Below are 7,387 nucleotides of genomic sequence, written 5' to 3'. Positions count from 1 at the left end.
AGACCCAGGAGCGCCTCTGGGGTGAGCTGGCATAGCACTGAAAAGCTTTCAGGAGAGACTTCTGAGGAATAATTGTCCCTTATTTATCTAGGCTCAATGGCAGAATGGACACTAAGCCGATACCAGCACAATGCCCATGAGGGGGGCCAGAGCACCACCAGGCCAGTCAGAGCACTCGCTAGGCTGCTCAGGGTGCTTCTTGTGAGAGATTTACAGCTCTTTCCATCCAGAATAAAAGCAACGCTCACACTACTGCTAAAACCAATTCCTCAGCCCCCAGCGGCCCCACTCGCTGCCTTATAAAGAGGGCGCCCCCCGCCCCATCCCAAGATGGCTGCCAGAGGCGCCCTTTTTCCCTCATTAACGGCAATTAAATAACGCCAGGTTCAGCCGCTTGGTGTTCCCCCCCCGCCATAGAATAATGTTCTGAATTTTTAACAGCTGTAAGTTGAGCGTTCGCTGGGAAACCGGTGCTTTACTCCTCAGAACGCCTCACATAACTAAATGTGCTTTTCCCCCCAGAAATGGGCGTATTTGCCTCCCCTTCTCCGGCCCACAGGTACTGCTGCAACCAGGTGGCCTCACAGGCATTTTTTTGTCCGATGCTGATGAACAGTGAAAGATAAAACCACACAGGTTCTGAGCCTGGGAACAGGTTTAAAGAGTCAAGGTGAGGCACTAAATTAACAGTGCTGCTGAGCCCGCAGAAATGGCATTAAACGCTAATAAACCATATTGATTACCATCACAGCTTGCATTTTCCCTTGCCCTCCTCCGGCGTGAGTTTGCTGGCTCAGCCCTGGCCGAGGGCAGCGGGTGGCTGCAGGGATTTGGGGGGTTTGGGCTGATGGTGAGACCCCGCGTGTTGGTTTAGGGTCAGCGATCCCTGATCAGCAATGAAGCACCCAAGGAGTCACCGGGTCCTGGCAGCCACCACCATGCTGAAGCTGCCTCTGCCGGTGCGGTGCAGCCGAGATGATCTCCGCTAACTTTCTTCGGGGCAATGTACTCCTTTAATACCTTTCTTCTGCTGACTGCGACCCGGTGGTCCAGCTCACACGCTGCTCCTGTGAGTTCAAACCAGCTGGCTGTGTTTTATGGCTCCTTCAGGGCTCCCCTCCCTCCATCATGGTTGCGGGCATCCTGCCTCCAGACCGGACCCTGCACGGGTGTACCGGTTTCACGCTTCCACGAGGGGTGGATGTGCCACCGGCCCTGTTTGTAGCGCTTTTTCAGAAGGAGCAGGTTTTGGGGCATGGCATTGGAGACACATCAAGTGGGGGAGAAAACGGAGGGGGGAAGGGACTGCGTTAGCCCCGTCTGACCTGGCACATGGGAACTTGTGCGATGGAGGCATATGCAAGACCATGCACGTTTCTCTTCAGGACTACAGCTGCACGTAGCCTTAGGTGCACGTTTTGAGCTGTTTCTGTGGCTGCTCTTGCAGCCTCTTCATAATTTCTGATTACTGAGATGAGCAGAGGTGGCTTTCCAGCCAACTCACCAGCCCCTCTCCTGCCGCAGGCTTGGGCAGGCTCAGAATCGGGGCTGGGGAAGTGAATACTGAACAAGACTCTTTTGCCTTTGTATTTCTACTGCAGGAAGATAATTTTCCTAATCAACTCTGTAGCATGACTCAGAGCCACATTTAGAAAGGAACATCAAGGAACATGTCACCCTGTGTAGCCCTTCAACGAGGTACATTCCCTTCTTCCCCTCCCTGCTTCACGAACTGGAGAGAAGTACCTGAAAAATTTACTCTGGTCTCTCAGTAATGACAATCCTGTAACTCTCACTGCCTCTGGCTTTCATTAGCTTGGGAAACAGTGAGCAACCAAGAGAGAAAGAAGAGCCCTCCAAACCATTTCTTTTTTTCAGGCAGGCGGCAGAGTGCTATAAAGAACTCCTTTGTTTTTCCTTTTTTTTTTCCAGAGGGATTGTTTGGGCCTAGCAAGGCTTGGCAAGGTTGGGTGCATAAATACGAGAGGATACCAGAAGGAAATGAAGTTGGATTGTTCGAGAGTGTGCTCATTTCTTTGGCAGCACACTGCATGGGAAGCGTGTCGCAGCAGGCGTTTTAACAGACAGGGAGGGGGTCGGACCTGTGGCCTGAAGTCTGGCAGGTCTCAAAATCTCCTGTGCACTCAGTCCCTACTCCTTTTTTATTGCCCAGAAGTTAGGTGGGACCCACACTGTGTCCCATTTCACTACCTGGGAAAAGCAGACACTTTATAACCCCATTTTCTTCCCCCGTTCCTGCTCTGTTCTAAACTCCTGGTCATAAAAGGTCACCCGCCTCTTCCACATCGACTGAGCTTCAGCTCCTCCTCATATGCAAAGCTGTACGTGTCAAGGCTAGAAACATTTCAAAGCAGAAGAAAGAAGCTGTTGACAATCCTTTACCAAATTCCCCTTGGTTTCTTGATGTATGTCCCAACAGTCCGCTCTCTCTTGTAAAGATTCTGTTCCAGAAACTATCTAATACGGCGTATCATTAGCAAAGGTGGCACTAGAATGAACATAAAACTTGTCTCTTCCTGGTATTTCCTTTTAAATGACAAAATCCATAAACCCTCACATCTCGCTGCATTTCTTTTCTTTGCGGGTTCTCCCTGCAGGGCTGTCTCCCAGTGTGAAGGGCAGAAACAATCTGTAAAACCCTCTTTCTGATACTGTCTCATTAAGCATCCATTACTCACCATGGATGCAGACAAGGTACTGGGCTAGGTGTGACTAAAATGGTAGATCTACTCTTCCTGTGCCTAGATCCAAGGGGAATTTAGCTCTTTTTTTAAATAATCCTGGTTATCTGCATTTCCCAACAGGGTCTCGAACACCTGAAATGCTGAATTTGACACTGTTTTGAATAGGATGGCAGAATTCACTCAGCACCTGAAACATGCACCTGCTCGGGAAGCCTGTCTCACTGCCAATATCTGGTACACCAGAAGAAGGCAAATCCCATCCTATATGCACGTTAACATTCCTGACTCGTCCAGAATGAATGGAGTGGAGAGGATGCCAGAAGAGGAGGACTCCGCAGCCTCTATCCCAAGATTTTGGCTACCCTTCCTTTCCCTGGGCTGGCTGCATTGCCTTCACCGGTGAGACTCATTCTGTCGCAGAGAAGGATTTGCCATTAGACCAAAAGACACAATCATCTCTGTGGACCATCCCCTCTTCAGTTACTTTGCTATTATAGCCCATTTCTGAGCCATGGTGAATGCTTTAAGCTCTTCCTTGCCATTAGATGGCAATGTAGATCCACAAATCCTCTTTCTTCCTTGAGCCCCTGGAAAACCGTCTTGCTGCTGGTGGAATGGCTGGTAGAGCCTCAAATCTTCTATTTCCACCTACGTCACCTTTTAAGACTGAAGCATCCTGAGTTTGTTTCACCTGAAAACGAATGGAGCTGGCTGCCTGGGATGCCAGCTCCTCTGGAGTCCTCAGTGGCATGAGTCCTCGCGTCTCTCTCCATCTAGGGCCCTCTTTGTGCACAGTGGTTTATTTTTCTGCTCTTCCAGCAATTAATTCATTTGTCTCTTGCTTTGCTGTTTCCACAAGACATTTTGCTGTCTTGCTTGTTTCTCAGCTTACTGCCAAACCTGGTAGGCGAGTGAGTCATGGGCTGCCGCAGGCCAAACCCTGGAGGATACAGACTTCTTCCTAGGATCATGAATCTCCCATCTGGGAAGTTATAAAGAACTGCAGTGAGAAATAACTACCACCGCAAAATGCTTTCCCCCATATCCATTTTTCAGCTTTTCCATTGTCTGCACTTGACTGGTTCATTTAACATGTGCGTTACTGGTTTTTTTCCTTCACATTTCCCTTTCCACCAGAAAATGTCACCAACTCGCATCCAACTTCTGCTCAGAAAACTTGCAGGTTCATTTGTGTTCCAGAACCAGGCAAGTTTGCTCCTTCAAAGCTGAATATACATAGCTTTTTTTTTCTGGGGCCTGTTTTAAGTTCAATCCTATGCCAAATGGAGTCCACCAGCTCCCAGTAATGCAATATTGATGCTGGGCAGCTACCCAGGGAAGTTGTAGGATCTTTTGGAGTCCGATTCTGATACTGCAGCAAGATCCGTCTGGCTTGGTAACTTCAGCTGCGTTAGTGGCAGAAATCCTCATATGTACCAGAAAAAATGAAAGGAGGATCAACCCCCCTTTTTGAGATATCTTAAAAAAAAAAGAATCTGTTATGCTGCCGGAGCAGATGGAGAACTCCTGACTGTTGTCTGGAACAGGGCAGGATGACAGAGACATTTTCCCCTGTGCCAGGCAAGAATGGGAGATTGTGGCTGGGAATTCAGTGGAACAGAGAGGCCATTTGGCCTGGGAGCACAGGACACTGTAGCTTGACAGGCAGATGACAGAACAGAGTCAGTGCAGAGACCGTCACTTTCCCTCATCACTCACACCTCCCGTATATGTTAACACAAGCACCTTCTAGCTTTTCTGGATTTTAAATGGTCTAAACAATGAGTATTTTGCCCTAATCCCCAGGAGGAGTGCTCCCCCATCATAGAAAGGCCTCTTTATTCCTGGTGCACAAGAAGTTAATTCCTAAGCACTCTTGCAGATGTGAGCAGTATGCTGTAGATAAGTTATATCGGGAGAAAGTGTTATCGCTTGGGCTTACATATTTTGTGCTTATCCATTGGACTCTAAAAAGCTGTTGCATTTAATTACCCATTTTTCAAAGCATTTACTAATCATTTATTAGCTCTTTGTTCATTTGCTGTAGATGTAACTTGACATATAAAGTGAGCCCAGTCATTTTCTAACCAAGCACATCTCAGGAGGAGGAAGGCAGTGGGTGAAAGAAAAGGCCTTACTCATCTTACTTATCTGTAAAGGACTTGGCACATGGTGGTACAGCTCTAGCTGGGGCCTCTGGGTACTTCAGGAATATAAATACTAGCGCCTCAAGCTGCCCCTTCACCTGAAATATCTGGGGCACTGAATGAGTTAGGTGCAGGCTGCATATTGGACTGGAGATTTCTAAACTTAAGTTATCACTGTCAAGCCTCAAGATTCATCCTGCATGGCCATTCATTCCCTGCGAGCGAACCTTTCCCAGCCCCATGCTCCCCAGCACCCAGTGTGGGTCTCAGAGCTTGCAATGCTGCAGCCCTCCGCACTGTCAGCAAACAGAGCAGGAGGGCAATTGCAGGGTAGAGAAGGTGTTTGCCAGCAGAATCGCGTACTCAGTGGAGTCTAACACAAAGCCCCTCTTTGGTACCCGGTGTTGCAGAGTTGCAGGTACAGCCTGGTCAATCTGACAAGGGCAGTCACCTCTCATGCTTCATCCCTTGCTGTCTCTCTGCTCCCAAACACAAACTCACCCCAAACAAACACCAGAGGAAAATCCTTAGTGTTCAGCATTCCTGACCACAAGTCCGGGCATCAGAGAGCTTCAGGAAACAGCAAAGTATCTTCTTTGCCTGAAAGGTCAGCACTGTGAGAGTGGTTTCCCCAAAGACTTATAGGCTCTGCCAGGGGAATCAGGGTGAAATTTTGCCCAGATGTTGCAATTTCCCTATGATTGCTACCAGGAAATAAAGAAACCTTTATCTCCTTATAAAGCAACATCCCACTTCTCCTCTGTTGTCCTCTGCAAGGAGAGCAGCACAGCAAGCAGCAAAACACAGCCATTGCCAAAAAGAAATAAAAAAGCTTAAGAAATGAGTGTCTCTATTCAGGCATTATAAGAAGACATTATAAGGCCCAGGATCACCTCAACCAGCTTGAGGCATCTTAATGAAGCACCTAATTTAGGCAGGCTTTACTCTTTTGCTCTAGTCAATGGGATAAGGAAGCTTTGAGAAGAGGAGACTGTTTTATAAATGCTGTTGCTTTATTTCATCCCCCACCTGGGTTTTAAATTGCTGTTTGGCCTTTCCTAATGAATGCATCTCTGAATGTTTGCATGTCTTCTGTTTGACCTCAATATGGGGAAAAGCTTAAGTCAATAAGTTTTTATTTGATTTGTAAATAATGCCAGAGTGACACATTATCATAGATTCTCAGAACTCTGACTCAATGCCTTGTCCTCCAGATATGACATGCCAGAGACATCACCCAAGTAGGCTGCAAGGCGCAGGGTAGGGGATGGAGATTAAAATAACTTTGAGGAAAGACCATCTAGAACTTTATCCTGTATCTCTGTTTAGCCCACAAACCGTCAGGAGCTGGTGAAAAAATTGCTTTGGACAGATAATAAAACATCCTCCAGCAAAACTAAGGTACTTAATATACTGCCCAAGTCAATTTCCCTTATTTCTCCTGTCCTCTTGCTTTTAATAATGGTTTAATGAAAAATTCAAAATTAATTGGAAGTGGCATTAGACATTCACGTGTTCCAGTGAGGGTTTCACTGCTTCAATATTTCATAAGCTGACTATGCTGCTATGCTTCTCCTTAGCTGCTATGCTTCTCCTTATCCTGCCTTTCATAGGCTAGAATATCATCTCTTCATAAAATAAAGGGTCCCAATATGGGCAGATGGGGTACACAAGAAAAGTTTGCAACCACGTCACAGGCAAAGGAATAAAAATAATAGCTGTGTGTTTTCTTTCTGCTGCCATCCCCCCTTTCTGTGTAATGATACACATCTGAGCCTTGACTGGAAAGAGCTGTCCTAAAAATAAACAGGAGCCGTCTGAAAGGTGTCTGAGGGAGGTATTTGGCAGCTGTCAGGCTGTCACGTATGCTAGAAGGATGGAGCTGATGGACTCGCTGACACCAGACGGGCTCTGCTGAAATGAGAATACCTTATGCTTCCCTTGGCACTCACTGGGCAAATTCTGTTGGCCGGAGCCATCAGACCTCAGTGTGTCTGGGGCCTGATCCAGTTCTGGCTGCCGTCAATGAGAGTCTGCCCTTGGATGGCAGTGGGAATTGGATCAGACCCTTGCTTTACCCCTGAGACTCTGGCTTTTCACTAGATGAATTTTGGCTCCCCAAGTGAATGTCACCCCAATGGAGAAGGATGCACCAGGCCCCAGGCTTTAAAGTTTTGGCAGGTCTCTGAAAATGAGACCTCTCACTGAGATGCTGAGATACAGGGATCATAGCCTAACCTTTGACATTTTTTGTTCTAACAGCTTTGCACCACTCTGTGCCTCAGTTTCTCCTTCTCTAACAGGAGTGTTGTTGTCATGTTTTCAAGGACATTATTGACATATCTATAGATCCAGGCACTTTTTAAATGCTTCCAGACCACGACTGTGCTAAAAAGCTGTTCCTATCTCCCACAAGGTACTTAATGGACACGTGTTACACCACGCAGCAGTCACGAGATGAGCAAACAGAAACACGAAGGCATGACATGACTCATCTCAAGCCTTTGCAGCAACTCAGCGGCAGAGTGAGGACCC

This window comes from Egretta garzetta, unplaced genomic scaffold (assembly GCF_000687185.1).
Source record: "Egretta garzetta isolate BGI_Z169 unplaced genomic scaffold, ASM68718v1 scaffold4, whole genome shotgun sequence".
NCBI lineage: Eukaryota > Metazoa > Chordata > Aves > Pelecaniformes > Ardeidae > Egretta > Egretta garzetta.
The sequence above is the reverse complement of the archived record's forward strand: the minus strand, read 5'-3'. Positions refer to the sequence as shown.